We start from the raw sequence: 26,371 nt of genomic DNA on the forward strand, positions 1-26,371 counted from the left end.
GCTACTGATATATGTGTTTATTTTCTCTGAGACCTTATACCTAACAGCTCCTCTTTAACTCTCTTGACCCAAAGGGCCCTAGAAGGAGGTTGAACGAAAAAACCATTTTTGAAAAATTTCTTTCATGGCATACCTACGTGCCACTGGCGTAGGGATCACCATAGCAACCAGAGCAGCTGCTATGGGGCCCATAGGGCCCGTAGCACCAGTAGCCAAGGGGGGGCCGGAAGCCCATGGTGTGTAGTAGTTTTTTTTATGTTGCTGGGGGCCTGCTGCGGGATCCATGTGGTGCACGGAAGGTGCGAGTGGACAGGAAACTCATCTCCCTGGGCGGCTCTCCCGGCAATCTATCGCCGCCCGCCATGCGTCATGTTTCTATAACAACAGCGCCCCCTCCTCATGTGGCCGGACATCGGGCCATGTGACCACGGCCATATTACCACACACAGGCCACCTAGGACGGTATCTTGCCGACAGGAGAGCTGGGGGCCGTGGCAGCAGATCAGCTGTTGTTGTCCCAGTAATCAGCTTTCTGCTGTTCGCTATCATCCAGTCTTTCCTGCCTGTGTGCACAGCACAGAAGAACACCCCTCCTCTCTTCTCCTCTCCACTCTCGCGCTGAGGGGTGGGGCTGAGCCAGCAGACCTGGAGATTTGAACTGAAGGAAGAAGATGGTAGTCAAGTAAGCTATTCCTGGAGGAGGCTCTGTGCTGATGGGGTAAGGGAGTGAGAAATGCAGCTTACAGACATTTTACTTACTCGTAGCACGCTTCCTGTTGCAAAGCTGCTGTGGAGAGAGTGACCAGCTGGCAGCCCTGTTACTGCTACTATCTTGTGTTGTTAATCAGGACAGGCAGCTTTCCTTTTCTCCCCCTCCCTCCCACAGCTTTCATTCCCTCACTGGTCATTGTTATTCTAGTTTTGTACAGAAGGAGACATTGGCAGCGCTTCCAAACAGAGGCTGCACCCGAATTGACTACCTGCAATAGATGTGCAGAGCTCCACAATTGTGGACTAAAACACACAACATGCATTCAAAGCAGGTACAGCAAAGGAGGACGTTAGCATCAGTATAAATAATATGTGCACAAATGATTCCCTACTAGACTTCCCCACGGAGGTGACGGGTCCTTTCGGGGAAGACCTACCACTAATCTAACGATAAAAACACGATTTTTTTCCTAGTGCTGCTAGTCATAAAATGGTATACACATTTCTCTCAAACAGACATCAAACAAATGACAGCGCTCATAGGCTGCAAATGAATTGTAGACCAACAGACGTATGCAGAGCCCCACATTCAAATTGCATTCAAATTATAGATTAGGACAAGTACATGATTTGGATCTGATTTGCATTCAAGGCATGTATTTAGCCCTGTGGGGCTCTGCACACCTCTGTTGGTCTACAATTCATTTGCAGCCTATGAGCGCTGTCATTTTTTGTTTGATGGTTATTCTAGTTTTGGTCTTCTGAGCATAGTGGTTAACCAGACAGACAGAGAGAGCTTGCTTTACTGCGTGTTTGTGTTTTCCATAGCACTTTACTGTGTACATAGTCACTGACTGATTGTCTTCGAAGGAGCTCTAATCATACCATAGTCATAGTGTAGTGTCCTCCAATTTTATTATTATTATGTATTTATATAGCATTGACATCTTCTGCAGCAGTTTACAGAGTACATAGTCCTGTCACTGACTGTCCTCAGAGGAGCTCACACTCTAATCCTACCATAGTCATAGTCTAATGTCCTACCATATTAATATTATGTATTTATATAGCACTGACATCTTCTGCAGCACTTTACAGAGTACATAGTCATGTCACTGACTGGCCTCCGAGGAGCTCACATTCTAATCCCTACCATAGTCGTAGCCTAATGTCCTACCATATTATTATTATGTATTTATATAGCACTGACATTTTCTGCAGCACTATACAGCGTACCTAGTCATGTCACTGACTGTCTTCAGATGAGCTCACAATCTAATCCTACCATAGTCATAGTCTAATGTCCTCCCATATTATTAATATTATGTATTTATATAGCACTGACATCTTCTGCAGCACTTTACAGAGTACATAGTCATGTCACTGACTGGCCTCAGAGGAGCTCACACTCTAATCCCTACCATCGTCATAGTCTAATGTCCTACCATATTATTATGTATTTATATAGCACTGACATCTTCTGCAGCACTTTACAGAGCACATAGTCATGTCACTGACTGTCCTCAGAGTAGAGATGTCACGAACGGTTCCCGAACCGTTCGCCGGCGAACATCTCAATCTCCCTGTGCCCTGTGACCCGGAGTAGTATGCCTGCGCTGGCCCGGCAGTGTGCATCCTAGATCACGCTCCTGTTGCCGGGCACTTTCTGCACATGTGCGTGACATCATGAGTGACGTCAAGCTCATGCGCAGAGAGTGCCCAGCAACAGGAGCGCGATGTTCGCCGGCGAACGGTTCGGGAATCGTTCGCGACATCTTTACTCTGAGGACAGTGAGTGACATGACTATTTTTTTGGGGGGGGGCCCAATCAAAATTTTGCTATTGGGCCCCGTGATTTCTAGCTACGCCCCTGCTATGTGCAAAGCATATTAACCAAGGTAATATGTTGAGTGGATAGTGTAGCATCAGTATAGAGGCCCAGAAGGAGCCTCTTAAGGTCTAATACAATTCTCTCGCCCAGAACATCACTCAATAATGCACCAACCAACACCCAATAATTCTGAATAATATCATAACACCAGACCATGTGAAAAAAGGACCCTTCCTCCCTTTTACACTTGGGGCAAAGCTCGGATCTATCTGCATAAATAGCATGCAATTGGATTGGGGTGTAGTAGACTCTGTAAATCAGCTTAAAGCGTTATAAAACCCTAACATAATATTCAATAAAAACATGTTTTCCTACTTTTTATATGCCATATGGTTATCCAGGGTCAGACTGGGACACTGGGGGCCCACCAAAGAAATTTCAATCTGGGGCCCACACATCCCATGATTGCAGTGAAAAAAAGGGTGTGACCATGCGCCGGAAGGTGGTCATTATGTATTATGGACAGGGCCAAATGTACATGATCTTAGCAGCATTGTAATTCAGAGACACTGCTGCCCAGCAAAACTTTGCATAGAGTCCCCTCCTTCAATATAAAGTAATGTCCTACTTTGCAGAGGTTGCGACCGCATTGGGGCCCTTGGGCCAAAGGGGCCCCGAAGGGCCCTCAATCAACTACAATTACCTCTCTATTGGTCCTGTGCTCCTAATAATCACTTCTATAGATACTTTGAACAATGGTAATCATTAACAAGCTATTTCCCATCCCTTTCTTGCACCTCTGACACTGTAGTTGCCATTGGCAGGTTTTGGTGCGTCGTTTCAATTGTTATGTATAGAGTGCTTGGGGGGCCCCATTGTAAAATTTGCATCGAGGCCTACAGCTCCTTAGCTACGCCACTGCTCTCAGCATGAGTGATTATAGCACTGAGAAGAGAATTTTTGTGCTGCAGGCAGCAATTGGAGCTCTGTCAGACAAGGGTGGGGGGGGGGGGCCCCACCAGAGACCTGAAAGCGGGGCCCACCGAGGGAAAAAACTGTACTACTGTGGCCCAGTCCGACCCTGTGGTTATCATACCAATATCCGCCACCCACTTGGCCCTGGCTCTGTCTAATCTAGGAGTGGTTTGAAGGATCAGTATGGCATACACTTCAGATAGAAGTCTATCCTGGTTCTCACGCAGGAGTACACTGTCCAGCAGGTCTGACTCCCATGTCCATGTTTCTGGGAACTGGGTTTGCCATGCGTGACGGACCTGGAGGTAACAGAAAAACATACTATTAGGGAGCTGATATCTAGCTTTCAGTTGCGGAAAGGTAAGTAGCACTCCAGCTGGAGCAAGTAGCACTAACTGTTTGATACCCCATAGGGCCCATGTCTCACATCTATACATCAGGAATAGAGGCAAAGTGGAAAATCCTGGGATTGCCCCATAGCGGTGTAAAGGGCGAGAGGGTGTTCGGCTTCTGCAGGCTAACCCTGCTAACCTCCCAAGCTTTCATGGTGGTTTGCATGGGGATCGTTATAGTAAAGTACTAGTTCACTCCTCTCCTACGGGAGATTAGTAAGCGACTCTTGTGACTCAACAATTGCTACTTCCAATAAGTCTGCCGTGTTACGCTTATCTTGGGAAAACCACCACCTCATAGTACCGATGCCAAAAAATACTTTTGCAAATTGGGGAGAATGAGCCCGCCACCATCAATGGGAAGCTGCAGAGTAGCCAAAGACATTTGCGGAACACCCTCCCCCCAAATAAAGCTAGAAAGGATGGAGTCCAATGTCTGAAAAAACGGTTTGGGTTATCCAGACTGGCGATTGGCGAAATACATAATTAAATCTAGGGAGGAAAAGCATCTTGAAGAGGTTCACCTGACCCACCAGAAATGGTCAATGACAGGCTGGAGGTTTAATAGGAAAAAATGGCTAAGATCTCCATCAACTATTATTCCCAAGTATTTAAAGCTACGAACCCATTTAAGTTGAGCATGAGGGAGCGGAGGCGAGTTAGCTCTATCAATAGAGTATAGCAGGGATTTATACCAATTTATGCAGATGCTTGAATAGACACCAAACAAGTTAAGAATGCGTAAGGCTGCTGCGAGCGAGGATCCGGCGTAACCCAGAAAGAGTACCATGTAGTCCGCGTATAGTGCCACCTTCTCGACCAATCTCCCCACACAAAGCACAACAACATCAGTAGATACATGAAGCCGAATTGCAGATGGTTCAATCACGAGGGCAAACAGGAGGGGGAAACACAGCATTTGGGATCTCTATCTTTCTTTGGGACCACAAATATAAGAGCAGTTCTCATGGAATCCGGGATAAGACACTACATCTTCTTTTTATAGGTTGTAGTATTCCACAGGAATACCATCCAGCCCCGGCATCTTACCCGATTGCATGCTAGCAATTGCTAATTCAACTTCATCTGCAGAGATATCAGCATCTAGGCACTCAGCCTGTTCCACTTCCAGTTGTGGGAGGGGGACACCCCCAAGATAATGCTGTAGTGAAATTAGGGTGTAGGTTGCTTTGGATGAGTAGAGGTCTTTATAGTAGTCTCTAAAGACTTGATTAATGTCTGGTGGCAAGGTGCAGAGAGTGCCCATCTAGTTGAGGATGTGGGGTATACTGGCTTTATTGGTTTGTTCTTTGGCCAGCCAAGCTACCGTAATGCTCCCCCTGCTCAAATATACGCGTGTTTGCCTCAACAGGAATTTTTTGGTTAGCTCTACTTCAAGATAATTGACTTTAGTTTGAGCTATTTTCCATTGCCGAAAGCATTAGCAGATTGACTGGAACAGAATTCCACTTCCTGGGACCTAGCATAATTTTCTGCCTGAACAAGGGACAGTTTGCGAGTGTCTCTCACTTTTTTAATAGTAGATCTGTAAGCTCATTTGATGTATGCCTTGGAAGTAGAGTTGAGCTGAAATTTTCGTAATTTCGCATTACTATAATTACGCATGCGAAATTTGCGATTACGATGCGAAATTAGCGTAGCGAAATTGCCATTAAAATCGTAATTGAAAATACCGTAAGCGTAATTTTCAACGCGAAATTTCGCGTTTCGTTCATGCCGTAATTTCGCATTAAACGCTACCGTAATTTCGCGTTAAACCGTAACGCTCCGTATAATATAAAACAGCCGCCGACTTTAAGGGTTAATAGCAAAGCCCCCTTAAATGCTAAGAGCCTCAAATTTGGAGAATATATTAAGGAGATCAGGAGGAATAAGAGGAAAAATTTTTTTTTCAAAAAGACCTTATAGTTTTTTAGAAAATCGATGTTAAAGTTTCAAAGTAAAAATGTAAACATTTAAAAACCCGCCGACTTTAACGGTTAATAGCAAAGCCTGCTTAAAGTTTAGGAACACCAAATTCCTAGGGTATATTAAGGGGATCAGTGGGAATAAGAGGAAAAAATTTTTTTTTCAAAAACACCTTATAGTTTTTGAGAAAATCGATTTTTAAGTTTCAAGGGCAAAAATGTCTTTTAAATGCGGAAAATGTCAGTTTTTTTTGCACAGGTAACAATAGTGTATTATTTTCATAGATTCCCCCAAGTGGGAAGAGTTTTACTTACTTCGTTCTGAGTGTGGGAAATATAAAAAAAAAACGACGTGGGGTCCCCCCTCCCAGACCTCTTTAACCCCTTGTCCCCCATGCAGGCTGGGATAGCCAGAATGCGGAGCACCGGCCGCGTGGGGCTCCGCACCCTGACTATACCAGCCCGCATGGTCCATGGATTGGGGGGTCTCGGAAGGGGAGGGGCAGCCAAGCTTTCCCCTCCCCCTCCGAGCCCTTGTCCAATCCAAGGACAAGGGGCTCTTCTCCACCTCCGATGGGCGGTGGAGGTGGAGGCCGCGATTTCCTGGGTGGGGGGTTCATGGTGGAATCTGGGAGTCCCCTTTAAAAAGGGGTCCCCCAGATGCCCACCCCCCTCCCAGGAGAAATGAGTATAGAGGTACTTGTAGTACCCCTTACCCATTTCCTTTAAGAGTTAAAAGTAAATAAACACACAAACACATAGAAAAAGTATTTTAATTGAACAAAAAACATAACCACGAAAAAAGTCCTTTAATATTCTTAATTAACCATTAATACTTACCTGTCCCTTTAAATAAATGATCCCACGCAATATCCTCGGAAATGTTCTATCAGTTACAATGTAACAAAGTTATTACAATATAACAACTTTGTTACATTGTAACTACGCCGCACCCGACGTCACTCACCGCCGCCGCCGCGTCTGCGCTGCAGGACCCGACAGAGCTCTGAGCTATAGCTCAGAGCTCTCGAAAGCATCTTTGTATTTGGGCTCCAAGGAGCCCCATTGGTCCTTAGCAGACCAATGGGGTTCCTTCTGATTTGAAGGAACCCCATTGGTCTGCTAAGGACCAATGGGGCTCCTTGGAGCCCAAATACAAAGATGCTTCTCAGAGCTCTGAGCTGTATAGCTCAGAGCTCTGTCGGGTCCGTGCAGGACGCTAAGTCCCCGCCGGCTCCGCTGCCCTCCCCGCCTCTCCCACATGTCACCCACATGTCACCCACATGTGGGTGACATGTGGGTGACAGATGTGGGCGGGGTGGACAGCGGGAGCTGCGGGGACTTAGCGTCCTGCACGGACGCGTATGCGGCGGCTGAGCGGCGAGTGGCGTCGGGTGCGGCGTAGTTACAATGTAACAAAGTTGTTACATAATAACTTTGTTACATTGTAACTGATAGAACATTTCCGAGGATATTGCGTGGGATCATTTATTTAAAGGGACAGGTAAGTATTAATGGTTAATTAAGAATATTAAAGGACTTTTTTCGTGGTTATGTTTTTTGTTCAATTAAAATACTTTTTCTATGTGTTGTGTGTTTATTTACTTTTAACTCTTAAAGGAAATGGGTAAGGGGTACTACAAGTACCTCTATACTCATTTCTCCTGGGAGGGGGGTGGGCATCTGGGGGACCCCTTTTTAAAGGGGACTCCCAGATTCCACCATGAACCCCCCACCCAGGAAATCGCGGCCTCCACCTCCACCGCCCATCGGAGGTGGAGAAGAGCCCCTTGTCCTTGGATTGGACAAGGGCTCGGAGGGGGAGGGGAAAGCTTGGCTGCCCCTCCCCTTCCGAGACCCCCCAATCCATGGACCATGCGGGCTGGTATAGTCAGGGTGCGGAGCCCCACGCGGCCGGTGCTCCGCATTCTGGCTATCCCAGCCTGCATGGGGGACAAGGGGTTAAAGAGGTCTGGGAGGGGGGACCCCACGTCGTTTTTTTTTTATATTTCCCACACTCAGAACGAAGTAAGTAAAACTCTTCCCACTTGGGGGAATCTATGAAAATAATACACTATTGTTACCTGTGCAAAAAAAACTGACATTTTCCGCATTTAAAAGACATTTTCGCCCTTGAAACTTAAAAATCGATTTTCTCAAAAACTATAAGGTCTTTTTGAAAAAAAAATTTTTCCTCTTATTCCCACTGATCCCCTTAATATACCCTGGGAATTTGGTGTTCCTAAACTTTAAGCAGGCTTTGCTATTAACCGTTAAAGTCGGCGGGTTTTTAAATGTTTACATTTTTCCTTTGAAACTTTAACATCGATTTTCTCAAAAACTATAAGGTCTTTTTGAAAAAAAAATTTTTCCTCTTATTTCTCCTGATCTCCTTAATATATTCTCCAAATTTGAGGCTCTTAGCATTTAAGGGGGCTTTGCTATTAACCCTTAAAGTCGGCGGCTTTTTTATATTATACGGAGCGTTACGGTTTAACGCGAAATTACGGTAGCGTTTAATGCGAAATTACGGCATGATACGACTGTAATGCGAAAATTACGCGAAAATTACGCTTACGCGAAATTTCGCGAAATCCTTCTTCATTACGATTATGTACTTACGGCCATAATCGTAATTACACTAATTACGCGAAATTTCGCAAAATCGTAATTAGGTCATTACGCTCATCTCTACTTGGAAGCATCCCACACCATGTCCTCTGAGCTAGTGCCTGTATTTGTGTTCCAATAATTAAGAAGGCTGGTGTGTATTTCCTCTGGACATCTGCATCCTAAAGCCAATAAGCTGAAAGCCTGCAAACGGCTAGTGATCTTGCTCCACCCGAGGGCAATGTCAGTTTAAGTGGCGCATGGTTGGAAATGGCCCACGGGAGGTGATCAATCGCCAGTACCAATGAGAGGGTCCCCCAAGGCACAATGTCCAGTCTGGACATTGAGTGATAAGTTGAGGACTGGCATGTAAACCCCTGTGTCTCAGGGTGTTTCCACCTCCAAACATCAGTGAGGTTATAGGCCTCAGCCCAGTATGCAATTCAGGCGAATGTCTTATGGCCGGTGGGGCACTATCAGAGGCTGACATTGTGAAGTTGAAATCACCCGCAATAATCACATGAGCAGTCAGGAATTGAGCCGTAAGTGGAACCAGATCATTATTATTATTATTATTATTTAGTATTTATATAGCGCCGACATATTACGCAGCGCTGTACAGTGTATATATATATATACATATATATATATTGTCTTGTCACTAACTGTCCCTCAAAGGAGCTCACAATCTAATCCCTACCATTGCCATATGTCTATATTATGTAGTGTAAGTACTGTAGTCTAGGGCCCATTTTTTAGGGGGAGCCAATTAACTTATCTGTATGTTTTTGGAATCATAGAGGAGCCTAGAATCTGCAGGAGGGGGGAGACACACACCAACCACAACATATTCAATAGAGTTAAATTTTACATGTAGTAAGATATATCTGGCGTGTTAGTCAAGTTTAAGGGACAGAAAATCATATATTAGCTGCCTATGGATCAGGATAGAAACACCTCTAGAATAGGTGGAAAAGGTGGTGTGGTAATGAGATGCAACCCAAGGTTTTTTAATGGCAAGTACAGTATACGACTGCCACGCAGATGCGTCTCCTGCAGGAGACAAATACATGGTTTGTGTTGTTTCAAGTAGTTAAGGACAAGGGAGCTTTTGACCTTATTATTAAGGCCTCTAAGTAGAGATGGCCCGAACGGTTCGCCGGCGAACGGTTCCAGGCGAACTTTGGGTGGTTCGCCTTCGCCGGAAGTTCGGTTCGCCCCCATAATGCTCCATTAGGGTCAACTTTGACCCTCTACATCATAGGTTCTCAACGTGTGGTACGCGTACCCCAGGGGGTACTTCTGATGGTTCCAGGGGGTACTCGGGCTTGATATACTTAACCAAAAATAACACATTTAGAGTATTAGAAAATGATAAATCTTATTTAAACAGCACTAAATTAGTATTTTGGCTAATTAAAAGCAATAATAAATGCTTGGAAATTGTTAGAACCAATTATAATGTACTACGATTAAATATATATTTGTCAAGGGGTACGTGTGATATTGTTTACTATGCTAGGGGGTACTTGGTGAGTCCAGGGTTTTAAAAGGGGTACATACCAAAAAAATGTTGAGAAACACTGCTCTACATCACAGTCAGCAGGCACATTGTAGCCAATCAGGCTACACTCATTCCTGGAGCCACTCCCCCCCCCCCCTTATATAAAGCAGGCACCGCCGGCCTTTACACTCACTTGTGTGCCTGCAGTAAATAGAGAAGGAACAGCTGATGGCAGACTCTCATAGGGAAAGATTAGTTAGGCTCTTGTAGGCTTCTTAGCTTGCTCCTTGCTGATTCTTATTGCTAAAATAGCACCCCACAACAGCTCTTTTGAGAGCTAATGTTGTTCTTGTGATCTTTTTTTTTTTTTCTGTGTGTCCCATTGACACTTGTGTTGCATAGACAGCCTTGCTAATTCATACTGTGTGTGTGCCACTGCCAGGCCCAGCACATTCAGTGACTACCTGTGTGTGTGACAGGTGCACATTGTAATATCCATCACTGCATATACCTACCTGTTGTGTTCAGTGCACCCACCTCATCACTGCATATACCTACCTGTTGTGTTCAGTGAACCCACCTCATCACTGCATATACCTACTAGAGATGGCCCGAACGGTTCGCCGGCGAACGGTTCCAGGTGAACGTCCGGTGATTCGCGTTCACCAGCGACGGTGAACTTTTGCGGAAGTTCGGTTCGCCCCCATAGTACACTATTAGGGTCAACTTTGACCCTCTACATCACAGTCAGCAGGCACACTGTAGCTAATTAGGCTACACTCTCAGGGGCAAATCCAGGATTTTCAAGGTGGGGATTCCTGAAATGTTCGATCAGGGTTCGATTCGATATGCGTTCGTTCAACGCAAATCGAATCAAATCCTGATCGGACATGTTGGATTTTATCAATTTGATCAGTGATCGCATATCGATCGCATGACAAATCGAATGGTGTAGAAGATGGGGCTGGGCATGAGAGGGATATGGAGGCTGCCATATTTATTTCCTTTTAAGCAATATCAGTTGCCTGGCAGCGCCTCTGATCTATTCTGCTGCAGTAGTGTCTGAATCACACCAGTAACAAGCATGCAGCTAATCTTAATAATGTTAATAATGTCAGAAACACCTGATCTGCTGCATGCTTGTTCAGTGTCTAGGGCTGAAAGTATTAGAGGCAGAGGATCAGCAGGATAGCCAGGAAACTGTTATTGCTTAAAAGGAAGTAAATATTGCAGCCTCCATATCTCTCTCGCTTCAGTTGTCCTTAAGACAGCAACTGCCATGACTGTGTACTAAATATTGCAGCCTCCATATCTCTCTACGCTTCTGTGTGCTTTTTTTCAGCAACATGTATCTGTTAACATTATGTGCTGAAAAAAAGCGGACAGAATTGCACGAAGTGTGAATGAGGCCTAAGTGTAAGTGCTGCAGAAGATGTCAGTGCTATATAAACACATAATAATAATATGGGAGGGCATTAGACAATGACTATGGTAGTATTAGAGAGTGAGCTCCTCTGATGACAGTCAATGACGTGACTATGTACTCTAAAGTGCTGCAGAAGAGGTCAGTGTCATATAAATACATAATAATAATAAGGTAGGACATTAGACTATGACTATTAGATTGTGAGCTCCTCTGAGGACAGTCAGTGACATGACTATGTACTCTGTAAAGTGCTGCAGGAGATGTCAGTGCTATATACATACTGTACATAATAATAATATATTAGGATTAGATTGTGAGCCCCTCTGAGGGATGGCTAAGTCACAAGACAATATACTCTGTACAGTACTGCAGAAGATGTCACACTATATAAATGCTAAATAATAATAGACAAATGAGGGGGGGGATTTGACAAGCTAAACTCTAAATACATATAGGGTGCAGATCTGTTTTCCTTCTGTCCTGTTCACCTCACACATTTAAGAAGGAAAGAACTTGCCCTTCTCACCTGGCTTATCAGTAATCGCCTCTTGTCCCCCTCCCCATGTTACATTATGCCATTTACTGCTGCCTGGGGGTTTACTGCTGCCTGGGGAGGAGAATGGAGAATGAGAAAGCCAGCCACACACATTCTCTTCCCTGGCTAATCATCTGCCCTGTCCTGACTCCTTGACCCTTCCTATAAACATATAGCAGCAGTGAGTGACAGCCAGAGGAGCTTGTGTGACTGAGTGGCGGCAAGGGAGGGCTGATGAATGCGGGAGTCTGACTGAGCCACATACACAGTTTTAGATTACCTGGCTAGCTCAGCTGACTGTGTGACTGTCGCTGCTGCAGTGCTCTCTCCCTGGTGTCTGCTTGGCAGGGCCGGCGCTACCATAGAGGCAAAGGGGGCAATTGCCCCAGGGCCCCAGAGCTTGTAGGGGCCCCCAGTGGCTACAAGAGGAAAAAATTTTTTTTCAAATTGGCCTTACAGTTTTTGAGAAAATCGACTTTAAAGTTTCAAAGGAAAAAAAATACACATTTAAAAACCTGCCGACTTTAATGGTTAATAGCATATCCACCTTAAATGCTAGAAACCCTAAATTTGCAGGATATGTAGAGGAGATCATTGGGAATAAGAGAAAAAAACAATTTTTCAAAAAGACCTTATCGTTTTTGAGAAAATCGATTTTAAAGTTTCGAAGGAAAAAAGTATACTTTTAAATGCGGTAAATGTCACTTTTAGTAGCAAACCTAATGGCCCATACTCACGGGCTACAATTGTCGGCGCAACATGCGGCGCGCGCGTGTTGCGGCGACAGGTCGCCCGTGAGTATGCGGCGTTGCACGGGCGCGCACCCCGAACTGTCGCACGTCGCTGATGTTGCCAGGTGATTGAACCGCTCAATCGCCTGGCGACAGTTGCCGCCGCAACTCCGCCACAACTGTCGCTAGTCCGCGTGAGTATGCGGACTAGCGACAGCAACCTCTATCCACAACACGGAGCTTCCGGCGGCGGGGGAGGAGCGTCGGCGACGGCTTCCGTCGCTCAGCTGATCCCTCTGCCGCGTGTGTACGCGGAGGCAGCTGGCGACGAGCTGTTGCCGGCCTGTCGCGCACACGCTCACGTGTGCTGGCGACAGGCCACTTTTGTCCCTCATGAGTATGAGCCATAACGGTAGTGTAATTTTACATGCATCAAAAGAAAGAGCAATAAATTTCCTGACGGGGTTTCCAGGGGGTCTATACGCAGCCGCAGCGCTTTGGCCAGGGATCGATATACAGCCGCAATATGGCTGCATGAAGATCCCTGGCATTTTTTCCTATTTTCCCAATTTTTTTTTTATGTTTAGAGTGTGGGAAAATTTTTTTTTTAACTATGTGGGGTCCCCCCTCCTGAAACTTTTTAACCCCTTGTCCCCCATGCAGGCTGGGGTAGCCAGAATGTGGAGCTCCGACCGATTGGGGCTTCACACCCTGAATATACCAGCTGCAAAAAAGGTCCCTTAATGCCGATTTTTGTTCCGGGGTATCTGTTGGGGGAGGGCCCCCAGGTTTATTTTGCCCTGGGGCCCCATTGTTGCTTAAACCGGCCCTGCTGCTTGGTGACATGGTGTTTGCAGGGCTGGATGTGGAGAGTGGCTGGCTGCCTCCTTGGGGGAAAGAAGTACATTGGTGACCCAGTGGCAGCGGCACCTCCTGCAGACAGTGCAGTCTACCTGGACTGGAGGAGTGTGCTTCTCCTCCTGGCTCGGCTCCATGTGCGCGCTGACGGGTGTGTGGGGGTGGGCTGGCTCGGCTGCCTCTCTTTCTATAGGCTGAAGAGAGGCGCCAGTTTCAAAATGCTGTCACTGATTGGAGATAGAGCTAAGGGAGGAAGGGAGGGACAGAGGAGGACTCTTCTTTACTCAGCCGCCCGGAGTGTCGCAGCTCTCTGTAGTGAAGCGCCTATGCGCAGCAGCATCGCTGGGACAATTGGACACATTTATACCGACGGTCTCGGTGCAGGGAGGAGGTTCCAGACACCCGGAACACCCCCTTCCGTGCGCCAGTGACTCTATCCTGGAGCCACTCCCCCCCTTATAAAAGGCTGGCAGCGCTGGTTATTACACTCACTCATGTACCTGCATTAATTAGTGAAGGGACAGCTGCTGGCAGACTCTCATAGGGAAATATTAGTTAGGCTCTTGTAGGCTTGTGAGATTGCTCCTGGCTGATTTTTATTGCTAAAATAGCACCCCTCAACAGCTCTTTTGAGAGCTAATGTTCTCCTGATATGTTTTTTGTGTGTGTGTTGCCCACTGACACTGCATTATACAGCCCTATCTGTTGCAGCTGGACCTTGGTAATTGCTATTACTGTGCCAGCCAGGCCCTGCCTAACTATCTATACTGGGACGCCTACCTATGCCTACCTAACTACTGGGCCACCTACTTACCTATACGGGGACACCTACCTATGCCTACCTACCCACTTATACTAGAGCATATACCTATGCCTACCTACCTATACTGGGACTACTACCTATGCCTAGCTAACTACTGGGGCACCTACCTATTCCTGCCTACCTATACTGGGACTCCTACCTATGCCTACCTACCTATACTGGGACTCCTACCTATGCCTAAGTAACTACTGGGGCACCTACCTATGCCTACCTACCTATACTGGGACTCCTACCTATGCCTAGCTAACTACTGGGGGACCTACCTATGCCTAGCTACCTACACTGGGACTCCTACCTATACCTAGCTAACCATTGGGGCACCTACCTATGCCTATCTACCTATACTGGGACACCTACCTATGCCTACCTACCTATACTGGGACTCCTACCTATGCCTACCTACCTATACTGGGACTCCTACCTATGCCTAGCTAACTACTGGGGCACCTACCTATGCCTACCTACCTATACTGGGACTCCTACCTATGCCTAACTAACTACTGGGGCACCTACCTATGCCTACCTACCTATACTGGGACTCCTACCTATGCCTAGCTAACTACTGGGGCACCTACCTATGCCTAGCTACCTACACTGGGACTCCTACCTATACCTAGCTAACCATTGTGGCACCTACCTATGCCTATCTACCTATACTGGGACACCTACCTATGCCTACCTACCTATACTGGGACTCCTACCTATGCCTACCTACCTATACTGGGACTCCTACCTATGCCTAGCTAACTACTGGGGCACCTACCTATGCCTACCTACCTATACTGGGACTCCTACCTATGCCTAGCTAACTTCTGGGGCACCTACCTCTGCCTATCTACCTATACTGGGACACCTACCTATGCCTAGCTAACTACCGGGGCACCTACCTATGCCTACCTACCTATACTGGGACTCCTACCAATGCCTAGCTAACTACTAGGGCACCTACCAATGCCTACCTACCTATACTGGGACTCCTACCTATGCCTAGCTAACTACTGGGGCACCTACCAATGCCTATCTACCTATACTGGGACACCTACCTATGCCTATCTACCCACACTGGGACACCTACCTATGCCTACCTACCTATACTGGGGCACCTACCTATGCCTACCTACATACAAGAAGATAATAAGGTTGTTGCTTCATTGTGGACAGACCAAATTTGACTAGCTGGACAGTCACTGTTGTTCTATCATTGAGCTACCACAGCCCGGCGACCATATGGGCTTGAAAACCGCCACGGCCTGCACTCTCGCCATGGTGCGCTCCAGTCCAGCACAGCCGTCACTACACAAACAGCTGTTTGCGGTGTGTTACACAGTGCGTTTGGTGTGTCAGTGTGAAGCAATACTCTAATTACACTCCCTGATTTATGTACACACATGCAAGATGTTTTAAAGCACTTTAGGCCTGCAATTTAGCATTCAATGTGATTTCTGCCCTTAAAACGCTGCTTTGCGTCAAATCCAGATTTTTCCCGGGACCTTTGGCATCTATCCCACTCCGCCATGCCCCCCTCCAGGTGTTAGACCCCTTGAAACATCTTTTCCATCACTTATGTGGCCAGCATAAGTGTTTCTAGTTTTCAAAGTTCGCATCCCCATTGAAGTCTATAGCGGTTCGTGAAAGTTCGCGCAAACCGAACCTTTTGCGGAAGTTCGCGAACCGAAAATCGAAGGTTCGGGCCATCTCTAATAACTACCTGTTGTGTTCAGTGAACCCACCTCATCACTGCATATACCTACCTGTTGTGTTCAATGAACCCACCTCATCACTGCATATACCTACCTGTTGTGTTCAGTGAACCCACCTCATCACTGCATATACCTACCTGTTGTGTTCAGTGAACCCACCTCATCACTGCATATACCTACCTGTTGAGTTCAGTGAACCCACCTCATCACTGCATATACTTACCGGTTGTGTTCAGTGCACCCACCTCATAACTGCATATACCTACCTGTTGTGTTCAGTGAACCCACCTCATCACTGCATATACCTACCGGTTGTGTTCAGTGAACCCACCTACCTACGTGAGTGCACGCAGTGAGATATACCACTCCGTGCATACCTGTTAACTGCATCTGTGTGACTGCACATTGTATTAGTCAAATCAGTGTGAGGACGAGGGTGATGAAGTACCTGCTGTTGGTGCAGTTTTGGAGTTGTCTGAGGCAAGCGAAGCAGGGGGAGCTTGTCCTCAGAAACAGCTGGTGGCAGTGTCCGGCACCATGTATCGCCACCTATGGACAGCCAGCCAACATGCCCTTCAATGTCAGCTGCTGAGGCCACCATAGTGCCATCACCCCGGGGGGGCTCAGCGGTTTGGAAATTTTTTAGTGTGTCTGCCTCAGATTGGAGCAATGCCATCTGTTCTCTCTGCCTCCAAAAATTGAGCCGTGGAAAGGCCAACACTCACGTAGGGACAAGTGCCTTACTAAGGCACCTGGAGCAAAGGCACAAACTGCAATGGGAAAACCACCTGAGCAAAAGCAGCACACAAAAGCAAAGCCACCCTCCTTCTCCTCTTTCTCCTTCAGGTGCAGCATCTTCAGCCACTTTCTCCCTTGCACCTTCACAGCCACCCTCCTCCACTCCGTCTCTGCCCATGAGCGGTTCCTGCTCCTCTGCCCACAGCAGCCAGGTGTCCGTGAAGGAAATCTTTGAGTGGAAGAAGCCAATTTCTGCCAGTCACCCCCTTGCCCGGCGTCTGACAGCTGGCATGGCGGAAATGTTAGCTCGCCAGCTGTTACCATACAAGCTGGTGGACTCTGAGGCCTTCCGTAAATTTGTGGCCATTGGGACACCGCAGTGGAAGATACCAGGCCGCAATTATTTCTCTAAAAAGGCGATACCCAAACTCTACCGTGAAGTTGAGAGGAAAGTGGTGTCATCTCTGGCACACAGCGTTGGGTCAAGGGTCCACCTGACCACGGATGCCTGGTCTGCCAAGCACAGTCAGGGCCGCTACATTACTTAAAAAGCCCATTGGGTCAACCTGGTGAACAGTGGCAAGCAGGGAGTATGTGGCTGTGCAGCGGACCAACTTGTGACACCTCCACGACTTGCAGGCAGGCCTCCTGCCACCTCCTCTCCTTCTCTTCCTACTCCTCCTGCTACATCCTCTTCCCTGTCGTCCTCCTCCTTGGCTGAGTGGCAGTTCCTCTCTACTGGTGCTGCCATCTCCTCTCCAGCTACACAGCCCCATCTCCCCAGAGCCTATGCTGCATGCCAGGTATGAAGGTGTCACGCCATATTAGACATGTCTTGCCTCAAAGCAGAGAGTCACACTGGACCAGCTCTTCAGGCTGCTCTTAGCAAACAGGTGGATCAGTGGCTGACCCCATACCAGCTGGAGATCGGCAACATGGTGTGTGACAACAGCAGCAATCTCCTTTCCACTTTGAATTTGGGAAAGCTGACACATGTACCCTGCATGGCACATGTGCTGAATCTAGTAATTCAAAGATTTGTGTCAAAGTACCCAGGCTTAGAGGACGTCCTGAAGCAGGCCAGGAAGTTTTGTGGGCATTTCAGGCGGTCTTACACAGACATGGCACGCTTTGCGGACATTCAGCGGAGAGACAACTTGCCGGTGAGACGCTTGATATGTGATAGCCCGACTCGCTGGAATTCGACCCTGGTCATGTTCTCTTGCCTGCTAGAACAGGAGAAAGCAGTCACCCAGTACCTGTACAATTACAGTAGAAGGACACAATCTGGGGAGATGGGGATGTTATGGCCCAACAACTGGACACTGATGCGAAATACATGCAGGCTCATGCAGCCGTTTGAGGAGGTGACCAACCTGGTGAGTCGCAATGAAGGCACCATCAGCAACTTGATCCCCTACGCTTACTTCCTGGAGTGTGCTGTGCGTAGAGTGGTGGATCAAGCTGTGGAGGAGCATGAAGAGGAACAGTTATGGAAGGAGGAGTCGTGGGAGAAAATTTCATCCGAACCAGATGTTTCCTCAACACCTGCGGCAGCACAGAGGGGGGAGGAGGAGGAAGAGTCATGTGGGGAAGAGGAGTCAGACTCGGATGATGAGGAAGGTGTTTCTTTGGAGGAGGAGGAGGAAGTGGCTGCAGAAGAACAAACACAGCAGGTGTCGCAGGGGGCTTGTGCTGCTTGACGTTCCCGTGGTATTGTTCGTGGCTGGGGGGCAGTGTTGGACTGGGAGCTGGGAGAGCTGAGTAAATCCACTTGCTGGCCAAGCAGCAGTAATCGGGTGTTGCTGCTCACAGTGAAGACTTGCTGTAGGTTTCTATTGGGAGTGATAACACAGGATTACTGCTGCTTGGGCAGCAGGTGGATTTTCTAATTATTTCCACCTCCCAGTCCGATACTGCTGGGGGGAGGAGGAAGACTTACCTGACGTCACTGAGGAAGAGCAAGAGGAGATGGATAGTACGTCTGCATCCAACTTTGTGCAGATGTCATCTATGCTTTACAATGCGTATAAGGGTGATGTCACAGCACAACGCAATAAAGGTACCACTGCCAGTAATCCTCCTCCCATGTCCACGCAGGCAAGGACAGGACGCTCCAGCGATCTCATGGTGATGATGTTGGACATGCGGACATTCTTTAGTCCAACGCCTCATCTTAGCGCTTCCGGATCCACCCTCCACCAATGCCTGGACCAGCAGGTAGCCGACTACCTGGCCTTAAGTAAGAATGTAGACACTGTGAGCAGCGATGAACCCTTGGACTACTGGGTGCGCAGGCTTGACCTGTGGCCAGAGCTGTCCCAATTTGCCATCCAACTTCTGTCTTGCCCTGCCTCAAGCGTCCTGTCAGAAAGGACCTTCAGCGCAGCTGGAGGCATTGTTACTGAGAAGAGAAGTCGCCTAAGTCACAAAAGTGTTCAGTACCTCACCTTTATCAAAATGAATGAGGCATGGATCCCGAAGGGCTACTGCCCGCCCAAAGACTAAGTCAGTTCCCACACACAGCATCTCTGCCTGCACGCCATGTGACTGGCTGCCTGCCCCAAGACTAAGTCGCTCCCCACACAGCACCTCTGCCCGCAGGCCGCTTGACTGCCTTCTCCGCCACCACCAACAGGGTCCAGGATTCCAGGCGGATTCCTGAATTTTTAAGGCTGCTGCTAGCAGCGGCCACTATAATAATTTTTCTGGTGCGTGTACATGCCTGCCTAATTTTTCTGGCTGCACTGCGGGAGGCTGCAACAACAAAACAAAAGGCATGTACGTGTGCCCATCCCCCTTCGTGATCATAACCTTGCCGCGGTGAAGGGGCTTGCGTATCACAATGAAGCAATGACCGCCAGCTATATGAGTGTCTCGGGGGGCACACCAAAGATAATAAGGTCGTTGCTTCATTGTAGTCAGACCAAATTCAATCAGCTGGATAGTCACTGTTGTTCTATCATCGAGCTACCACAGCCCGGCGACCATATGGGCTTGAAAACCGCCACGGCCAGCACTCTGGCCATGGTGCCCAACAGTCCAGCACGGCCGTCACAATGCAAACAGCTGTTTGCGGTGAGTTACACAGTGAGTTTGGTGTGTCAGTGTGAAGCAGTACACTAATTACACTCCCTGACTGATGTACACATATGCAAGATGTATTAAAGCACTCTAGGCCTGCAATTTTGCATGCAATGTGATTTCTGCCTTTAATACGCTGCTTTGCGTCAAATCCTGATTTTTCCCCGGGACTTTTGGCGTGTATCCCACTCCGCCATACCCCCTTCCAGGATTTAGACCCCTTGAAACATCTTTTCCATCACTTTTGTGGCCAGCATAATTTTTTCTAGTTTTCAAAGTTCGCTTCCCCACTAACTGTTAGCACCGCTTTGTGAATCAAGCCCTTTGTGTCAACTGTCATACCTGTGCAGTAAAGAATTGAATTAAGAAACTGACCCCCACGGCAATAGCTCCAAGATCAACCCGATGCACATAACAAACCCCCCCAGTAAGGGCTCTTTTGCACTTAATCAGTTGGTGTGCGTTAGTAGTACGCGTTTTTTCCATAGCAGTACATTGTGACAAAGATTTCAGTTAAAACGCATAAAGTGTGAAAGGTGCCATAGGAAAACATGGGACTTACTTTGAAAATCAGTTTTCTTTCCGTTTTAACTGAGAGCAACTGATTAAGTGTAAAAGGGTCCTTACACCCACTCTAACCCTACCTGTATTCCCTCCCAACAATGATTAGTCCCATAATCCCAACAAACCAGTAACATGACAGGAACTAGAGTGTATACCAGCATTTGCTGTAACACTAGTAGAATATGGCAAATAACGGCTTGTAGAAGCACAGCAACCAGTACTCCCACAGCACATGAGGGAGACAGTCAGGAGAACTTTAGCAATTGGCTGAACATGGGAAATACTCCATCTTGCAAAAACAAAAGTTTCAAACCCCAGTAGGCAAAGGTATCATGAATGTTGGTAGTACAGCAGTACAGCCCGGGCTGCCAAAGTCACTCAACACGACACATCCCACAGTAGATGGAGAGATAATGGAGTCTCAGACTTCCAGGCACTGTTGTTTGGATACCTCTTTTTGATATCTGGATTGTTCCGGATCCAGATAGCAAAAAAATCTGGATAAATCCAGATATCTGGATTTGAGCCATTCGGACTATCCAGATCCAGATATCCGGATATCCGAACCCATTAACCAGATATCCAAACCCATTATCCAGATTGAAATCTGGAAGTGGCCTTTAAATTGCTTCCAAAACGTCTTTTATAGTAAATGATGCATGAAGCATCATGTTTTTTTTTTTTTTTTTTAGAGAAAAACAGTAATTGTTTTTGTGGGGATGTATAATACAAAACATTGGCTGTAAATTAACATCAGGAGGTTCCAAACAGCAGTCGTGCAGCCCACATTGTGTCCAAGTCCAACATTTCAAAAAAATTAAACAGTTTTTTTCCCCCAACAAAATACAGCTATTGTAGTGGCGTAATAGCTGGTGGCAGACTGGCAGCAGAAGATCTGTTCTGTGTGGACCCTGGCCGTGGGTAGAGATCTCTGTTGTAGAGCTGGTGGTGGCCTGATCATCCACCATCAGCTCCATCACAGGCTCGGCGTCTTTCTTCTCCAACGTGCGCTGACGACCCTGCTGGAAAATGGCCGCTACACGCTGCTGCACCTCTGCAGTATGACTCCCCCTAACAGCTCGGTGGCCAGTGTGTCCACGGCCAGTGGCTAGCAGCAGAATGGACACTGACGCGGCAGAACTGCCATCAGTGGCGGCAATGCTGCTCCCTCTCCTCTTGCCCTTGCTTTTCATGCTGCCCCTCCCCTGGCTGCCAGTGCCAGCAGACATAGTACAACTTTATATGTGTCCAAATGAAGTGGTGTACTTGTACTTTATTCAAATCAGTATTACTAGTAGATAGTAGCAGTAGTAGAAATTCAACTAATGGAGTGACAGCAGAGTAGCACACACTGACACACTAACTGTCTGTTTATCTGTCACACTGTAACAGCACTGCAATTAAAGTAAGCTAACTCAATACCAATTAACTATATATAACTGGTAGTAGTGGACTAGTTGTAGTAGAACTTCAACTGATGGAGTGACGGGAGCACACACTAACTTTCTATCTGTCACACACTGACTGACTCTAACAGCAGCACTGCAGTAACTATCTGTAGTAAATGAAGCTAACAGAGTAGTAGTACTCTCTCTAACAACTAACTACACACAATATAAGACTATTAATAGTACAGTAATCTAATCCCTAATAACCTACAAGCTATACTGTAGCTAAGGCTGGCAGCAGGCCTAGCCTGTGCACACAGCAGGCAGTAACCTAGCCTAGCAGCTGCAGCACTGAGTCTGACTGTCACGCTGACTAAAATCAAAATACAAGCTAGCTAACTAAAAAATAATAACATACTGGTGTAGTACAGGTGTTTAGGAGCAAAAACGCTAGGTTTAACACAGTAATACAGCACTTGCTTAGCCAACAGCACTGGAGATGTCTCTCAGTGAGCAGTCACAAGCAAGGACGAGATTCTCATCATAGCGCCCACCTTATATACAGGAGAAGCTGGCCAGGGTTCCCCTCTGTGATTGGTTGCTAGGGCTTTGGCTGGGAGCCCTCTGATTGGCTCAATGACGTCATGGACGTCATCTCCGTGGTTACGCTATCCGGATCCGGATACTCGAACTAGGTATCTGGACCGATTTCCAGGTACCTAATACGTATCTGAATGCACTCGGATAGTGCATTCCGGATTTATCCAGCTATCTGGAATCCGTATCCGAGTTCGGATACCAGAAAGAAGTTCGGATATCTGGATAGTTCGGGTATCTGGAATCTGGATGAGCATCACTGCTTCCAGGGATGTAAAGCCATTGTATGAGGCAGCTAACCAGGCAAAGTAGATCCAGGGCTGTAACATAAGGGAGCAAGTATTCCAAGAACAGTCAAGGCAGTAATAAGGCTGAACAGTAAGAAACACAAAGGGAAAGTTTGGCCAACATCCATAATGATGTACAGGGGGCGGGTCGAACATAGAGAATGCGAACAGCGGAAATTCACCGCGAACGGAACCGTTCGTGCCATCTCTTGCCAGCTTGCCAGCGCTAGAGATGTTGCCGCCTCTGTGATACATTTCAGAAACTAAATAAGAAAGCTGAAGGAGGAGCAGAAAGATTTTTGTGACTAAATAATTTACAGATGAATATTGTAAAACAAGGAGCAATTTTGCTCATCAAGTTATTTTGGTAACAGCTCCTCTTTAACATCCCTATTGTGCATGGCATGCTTTAAACTGGGATGTGACACCTAACATTATATGTATGTATGTATGGACTGTTATGAATTTTTGTGAATTGTGTTAACTGTTAAGTTAAACTGTTGTTTTAATGAAACCAAGAGAAGAAAAAAAAAAAACTGCCGGAACTGGTTTAAGAAAAACTGGTATAATATAAACAATAACCTCAATAACCCCAACAAGTATACAAAAAAAATGTATAAATGACTTTGGTGTTGATTGTTCTGTAACTGTGTGGTTTACACGAATAGCATGTTTTGTCTCTGGAGAGCTTGTCCCATACCGCCATCTGTTATTTAGAAGACATTCTTTGAAAGAATGTTGATGAAGGAAGAAGAATATGCCTCATGGAAAATATGCTGAATTTCATGTTCTTCATGAGTCATTCTCCTTACTACAAAGGCACTGGTAATTCAGGTGGTGTTTGTTTTGCATTATATAAAGGAACTAGTTGGCCTTAAAAACGGGCTTTAGGTCTTTGTCACACCCCGCCACCTGTCAGTGCGCATGTGCGCACTCCCCCGCCGCACGCACCCATCTGCTGCAGCACACACTCGTCCACTGTGCGTGCGCACCTGTCTGCCCTACATTCTCCTCCAGACCACCGCCACTACCTGGGACCCGCTGGAATTTTATGTCAGCACTCCTCTTAGTGCACCATGCAAATACAGCCATGTCTAAGCAGTAGCAGGGGGCCGCTCTTGGATGAGTGTCTCTGGCTTACTGCGCAGACAAACTTGTGCATAAAGAGGAGCAGAGCCACAATAACACAGTCACTAAGCTCCTGTCAGATATGTCCACATGCATGTGGCAATGGTGGGGCTAGAAGGACAAGGGAAGCCTCTGCAGGGGGCTTTCGTTCTAGGGATGTAGAAATAGCCATAGCAGCCATAGCAGCTGCTATGGGGCCCTGGAGTAAAGGGGGCCCCATTTGTACTTGATGTGTTTACTATTTACTTTCCTTTGTTTCATTTTTAAATAGCTTAATCACTACTAATCACAATGAAATGATCTATATCTCGTTTTTTTCACCACCAATTGAGCTTTTTGGGGTTGATATTTGTTTTCAGTAATTACTTTATTTTCTATGCATTTTAAAAGGAAAAACAAGGAAAAAATGAAAAAGTACACTATTTCTCCAATTCCTTCCCCTATAGTTGTAATATAAACACCGCTACTCTACATAAAACCCACACATTTTATCTGCCTATTTGTCCTGGTTATCACAAGATTTTAATGATGTCCCTAGTACAAAATATGGTGACAATATAACATTTGTAAATAAAGGTGTGTTTTTTCTTTGGTGTTTTTTTTTCACTATGTTCACGTGCACGTGTGGGGGCACGCACATGCACATGCACACGTGCGCACGCGCACACAGCGTCAGCAGCACTGTCTGACTTATAAAAACATCCTGGAGCCATTAAGAGGCTATAGCAGGACGTTATTATATGTCAGCTTGTGAACGAGGTTGATGTTCTGCGACACCTGTCAAGACTAAATGCTAGGAAAGCCTCAGGCCCAGACAGAGTGTCACAAGTAGAGATGGGCCGAATGGTTCGCCCACGAACGGTTCCAGGCGAACTTTGGGTGGTTCGCGTTCACCGGCGAAGGCGAACTTTTGTGGAAGTTAGGTTCACCCCCATAATGCTCCATTAGAGTCAACTTTGACCCTCTACATCACAGTCAGCAGGCACATTGTTGCCAATCAGACTACACTCACTCCTGGAGCCACCCCACCCCTTATATAAGGCAAGGTTCTCCTGCCGTTTTACTCACTCATCTGCCTACAGTAATTAGTGAAGGGACAGCTGCTGACAGACTTTGCTAGGGAAAGCTTAGTTAGGCTCTAGTATGCTTGTTAGCTGGCTCCTGGCTGATTGTTATTCCCTAAATAGCACCCCACAAGAGCTTTCTCCTCCTCCTCCTCAGGAGGATCTTGTCTTCCAGGGATTTGTAGGATGTCAAAAGCACGCTTACATACATTGGCCTGGAATCAAAAGCAGGTCAACTGCTTGGAGGGCAGCTATGCTCACCACTATACTACCAACACTACAGGCTGAAGCCAGCCTAGCTGACCTGGGAAGGATGAAAAGCTAGGTGGCCATGCAACCATTCCTGCTAACCTAAAAGCTTACTTGTGTCTTACAACACATTGTCTTACGACTTTACGAAATCCAATGCTCCAATATGGGGAAGCTTCTATGTTTGCTGTGTTTTTTTTTTTTTTTTTTTAAGTGTGGTGTCACAGTTCACTCATCTCTTCAACTACAAGAAAGGTCCAGGAGTAGTCTTAGCTACCGTAATATCTATGTTACGGCAGGGCCCTTATTACACTTTCTCTTACAGGGCTATGGAAACTGTTTTGCCCATGCGATAAAGCGAGGTGCAAAAATGAAATCATGCCTAGCAGAGGATGGTTTCGATCCATCAACCTCTGGGTTATGGGCCCAGCACACTTCCACTGAGCCACTCTGCTTACATTTGACTACAATCTTCAAGTTTAAGAAGGGTACATCAGTTGAATTAGTTACACTACAATCTATGTTACAGCAAGGCCCTAATGACACTTTCTCTTAAGAGGCTATGGCCACCGATTGGCCCATGTGGTAAAGCAAGGTGTAAAAAATAAAGTACACCTAGCAGAGGATGGTTTTGATCCATCAACCTCTGGGTTATGGGCCCAGCACACTTCTGCTGCACCACTCTGCAGTCTGCTTATGTTTGTATGCAATCTTCAAGTTTAAGAAGGGTACATTATTTGAAATAGTTACACTACAATCTATGTTACAGCAAGGCCCTAATGACACTTTCTCTTAAGGGGCTATGGTCGCCACTAGGTCCCATGGGCTACCATTTAGCATAAACGAGGTTTCAATTGCGATTACTTAAATCGGAAATCTGAAAAATTCCGCGGAAATGTAACGGTTACGGAATTTACCGCTGGCAGAATTCCGGCAGAATGGAATTTCCTTTTTCCAATCATCCCTAGTATCGGGCAATCTACACCAGGACCTCTAGGCACAGGGACAGCTTCTTCTCCTCAGCTGTCAAATCACTGAACTCTCTAGACTCACTCCCATCCCCCACAGCCATCACCAAAGAAGGAGAGGCCCCTCCTTAGGCCGCTTATGCTTTACTTTACTAGCTGGAATAGTCTTTTTAAGCATGTCTGCACTGCAGAACTCTCTGGACTCCATTTTTTCTATGGAAAATGGCTCTGTTATGTAATTACTGTATTGTATGGGATCTGATGCATGCTACCGTGTTAT

At 46.6% G+C, this 26,371-nt stretch overlaps 1 long non-coding RNA gene across 1 annotated transcript in view; it reads left to right on the forward strand.

The window, feature by feature from the left end:
• The first annotated feature begins 638 nt into the window (after positions 1-638).
• LOC137522941 (uncharacterized) overlaps positions 639-26,371 on the forward strand; it is a 58,823-nt gene continuing 33,090 nt past the window's right edge. The window contains exon 1 of the long non-coding RNA XR_011022486.1: positions 639-718. This is a non-coding gene — a long non-coding RNA (uncharacterized lncRNA). The remainder of the gene's footprint in view (positions 719-26,371) is intronic.

Source organism: Hyperolius riggenbachi, chromosome 6 (genome assembly GCF_040937935.1).
Source record: "Hyperolius riggenbachi isolate aHypRig1 chromosome 6, aHypRig1.pri, whole genome shotgun sequence".
Lineage (NCBI taxonomy): Eukaryota > Metazoa > Chordata > Amphibia > Anura > Hyperoliidae > Hyperolius > Hyperolius riggenbachi.